This window comes from Camellia sinensis, chromosome 11, assembly GCF_055761805.1.
Source record: "Camellia sinensis isolate YWXY chromosome 11, ASM5576180v1, whole genome shotgun sequence".
Taxonomy (NCBI): Eukaryota; Viridiplantae; Streptophyta; class Magnoliopsida; order Ericales; family Theaceae; genus Camellia; species Camellia sinensis.
In genome coordinates, this window is record NC_138971.1 from 157,952,426 (window position 1) to 157,956,655 (window position 4,230).

General features: G+C 38.4%; 1 long non-coding RNA gene across 1 annotated transcript; it reads right to left on the reverse strand.

Moving 5' to 3' along the window:
• Nucleotides 1-593: 593 nt before the first annotated feature.
• Nucleotides 594-1,670, reverse strand: LOC145803320 (uncharacterized). The gene is made up of 2 exons (XR_014345419.1): nucleotides 1,622-1,670; nucleotides 594-864 (listed from the first exon to the last, which is right to left on the reverse strand). It is a non-coding gene; the product is annotated as an uncharacterized LOC145803320 (long non-coding RNA).
• Between the last annotated feature and the right edge of the window lie 2,560 nt (nucleotides 1,671-4,230).

The window sequence follows — 4,230 nt, forward strand, 5'->3', positions numbered from 1 at the left end:
TAATCCTCAGATCAGAAGATTCAGTTTCGTTCACAATCCTCGCCCTTTCCCTTGTTTACACACAACAGGGTGATCATCAATCCAGGAGAGGTTCTTACTGACTTCACGTTTTATTTCATATCAGACGTGTGTATGCTTTCAATTCAACTCAAGTACGGTCACATGACCCTTTACTACCACACGTCCATAATCCCATAGATTCCATATTCGGTATTAACATTCACATTGCATGTTATACCACTTAACTTCTTTAAGTATGCATGTAGGTTGCGTTCATTTCACCATAGACAGTACGGTAATCATAAGCATAGACAGTTGCATACTTAAACACATTAACACATTTATTCAAATCATGGCCACACACTTCTCATGTTCATGCAATGCCCTAATTACTTTTCTAGGACATCCCATAGCTCACTTGGACACGTGTGTGCAGTATAACTCGTGGTTAAGTATCGCTCTGATACCACTCTGTCACGACCCAAACCCGGCCCTATGGGTTTAGCATCGTAACCGGCCAGTAATCCGAGATTACCGAAGGCCTGCCTAACAGTAATCCAGTAAAACAGAGTGTAGGGCCTGGCGGAAGCCAATACAGTAAATAAACAATGTCCAATGAGCTGTGACAGTCTACACATACAAGTACAATCATTCAGAACAGGGATCTAATCCCTATTAAACAGTACAGTAATAGTCTATACAGTCTATACAGTAAACAAAACAGTTACAGAGACAGACGAGGAATATTAAAACACCCCAAAGCCGAAGCTTGAACGGCCTGAAACCTCACGGTGAGGCACAGTGGTTGGCTGACAAAACAAAAGCTAGCCTGACGCTCCTAGTAGCGGTCCGGTGCCTGAACACCTACATATATATATGAGCAGTGAGCTAAAGCCCAGTGAATAACATAATACGTAAAGAGGTTTATGATGAATGTCTTTTCAATATTTAAAACAGTCCATTGATTCAGTAAATCGGTCAGTCAGTTTGTGGCTCATATTTGATGCCGTAACAGTCATTTAGAAATCATAGTAATCGTACGTGGCACATCCGTTAGCAGTACTAGTAGCAGTGTCAGTACAGTAGCAGTACAGTAGCAGTAATAGTAACAGTAACAGTACAGTAGCAGTAACAGTAACAGTAACAGTACAGTGGCAGTACAGTAGCAGTAACAGTAACAGTACAGTAGCAGTAACAGTAACAGTAACAGTACAGTTCTTATGGACTCAAGAGGTGTCTCGCACAGATTCTAGAGGTGGCTCACTTTGTAGCACTTAGTTCCGTGCAACACTTTGCTCCAAGTTTCACAGATTATAACAGTCATATGTGGTACATCCAGTAGCTAAACAGTACAGTAGGTCTTAATAGACCGGGTCTTAATAGACCAAACAGTGAATGATGGCCATCATATCAGTAAACAGTAGTGGTTCCAACATGGGAACCGACAGAGATCTCTGTAACAGTAACAATTAGTAACAGTAGTTGCTAAGGATGCCACAATACAGTTCACAATATAGGACATACATTCATTCAGTTAACAGTAATCAGTTCAGAAAGCAGTACAGTTCAATTGTTCAGAAGATAATCATTTTGAACATATCTTTACACAATCGTTACTCACAGAGTTCTGGGCTATAGTAAGCTAGAGCGTCTCCTCGGAAGTCAACCCTACACAGTCAACAGATCGAACACACACTAAGCTACACAGTTGGGAAAGATAAGAACTTAACCCCTAATTTGCCTTGGTGTGTTCTACATCTATGTCCTCATTAAGATGTCTTAAACTAGGCCTAAGAATGCCTAGAATGGGAAGAGGATGCAAAGATGCACTTAGAAAACATTTTTAGAAAATCAGAGTTCCCGCTCGAGCGTGGGTTTCCCCCACTCGAGCGGACATACTGACAAAGGTCTCCGCTCGAGCGTACATTAATCCGCTCGAGCGGACTGTAAAACAGTGCAAGATGCTGGGAGCTCGAATTCCCAGCTCGAGCTTCACTTTCCCCGCTCGAGCGGGAGACCAAAATCTGGAAAATCCAGATTTGAACTCCAATGCTCAAATCAAGTTCCAATGCATCAAATTCGATCCTTTTGGGCTAATTTTCTGGAAAACACTTCAAAACTCATAGTATAACATGTTTCAAAGATCAATTTGAGAAATCAAAGCCCAAAGGTAGTTCAATTAAACATGATTTCAAACCAAGTTTCAAGAACAACAACTCAAATGTGACATGCATGGCTTTAATCAACTTCAAAGCTCCAAAGTAAGTTCAAATGAGTCTAAACTTCCAAAAACATGATGAATTCATGATCTACTCTCAAGACATGAACATGCATGTGAGGAATTATGAACTACAACCTCAAAACTTAGCGATATAAACATGCATGCAACAATTAAGCTTCATTTCAACAACTTAAGCTAGTTCTATACTCAAATCACTACTTTTGACATGAATCATGCAAGAACAAGCTCAATTCATAACAAGAGGGTAATTACACTACCTTAGGTCTTGTAGTTCAAGAAATGAATCTCAAATGGGCAATCTACACTTCAAATCTTCAAGTTCTCTAAGCCAATTCACAATGAAATCAAGTTATCTCCTCTCTCTCTCTCTCTCTCTCTCTCTCTCTCTCTCTCTCTCTCTAGTTCGGTTATGCTCTCAAAATGAGCTGAGGAAATGTTTTGAATGAAGTGTAATATGATTCAAAGATGGTCCATATAGTGGGCCACTAAGTGGTAGAATAGTAAATAAGTCCAACTCTTGTAATTGACCATTATTTAATCTAATTTAGTCATACTAAATCACATTTTAGATAAATATGCCAAAAAAAATCATATAAATTCCAATGGTCACAAACATCAATCAATTTCATATTCGGCCGCCGATCAGGCCTTCAATTTGTAGTTTAATGCATATGACATAAACAGATAATTTGGCAGTCAAACAGATAGACAATGCTTTTAAACAGATACAGTCAGTCAGTCAGTTCTGGATTTCAGTCAGTTCGATTACCAATCGTAATCAGTCTCAGTTTAGCAGTAATCAGCGGCTAATCAGTAATCAGTGACGAGGGTTGTTACACTCATACACGTGAAAGAGTTCACTGGAATTCTTGTTCTTTGAAGAGAACATGTCGGCCTGAAATGAATGATCTTGGCTGAGGAGTTCTTAAGCCGATATACAGGAGGAGTATCGATATAGGTTCCATCACCTCAGAAAGCCGAGGAAATAGAACCTAGGGGGCAGTTGTGAGGATATATTTCTGAGTACCAACACGTGGCAAGGTGACGCCGATGTGTCAGCCGAGGTGCCACGTGTCCTGGTCATTATGCCGAGGTTATTTCGGCGTTGCCGAGGTTATCTCCGAAGATATCGGAATAAGAGGATAAAAGATAAGGGACAAGGGTCCTAGAATAAAAAGGAGATTTAGCCAAGATAAGGATAAAGCTCTTAGAGAGTTTATCTTTATCTCTTAATGAGTCCAAAGTAAGTACTGAATTGGAGTCCATAGAAGTGAGGCTTCTAGTGGGACTAGGATTAAGTAAACTATAAAAGAGAGGTACCTCCGTGGGTTTAAGGTATGCAATTTATGCTTTGAGTAGTGAGTTTAGCACTTGATTATCTTTGAGAGATATACTGACTTGATCGTCGGAGTGCCCCCGGGTGGAAGAGCCACCGCCGGAGCCTTTTCTTTCTGTTACAGGTTAACTGAAGCCATTTATTCTGCCAGTGCTCTCTAGCTGATTACTAAACGGGCAGTGTGACCGGAAAATCACTCACACAGATACCATATATAGATACTCTAACCTTTTATATTTATATTTCTAAATTAACTCTTAAATATTTTCAAACAGTAAATAATTTAAATTACAAAATCAAATTAATATTTTAGTATCTTTGATTTTTTTTTCTTTTTTTAATTAGGAGTCTTTAAATGCTTGGTCTTCATTTAATATTTTTAACGCGACATAAATTTCTTAACACCCCATCAATAACTACGATATTAAAATATTTATAATTACACATTTAATTTCTTTGTACATTTAGATGAACTAATATTTATGCCTAAATTATAAAATTTATAATGCATGTGGTGGGTGTGGAAAAAAATTAAATGTGTGTAATTAGAAACTCCAGTGATGTCAATCTCATTCCCAAATAACCCTATATCTTTAACTCCTAAATATTTTCAAATGGTAGAGAATTTATATTACAAAATTATATCAATATT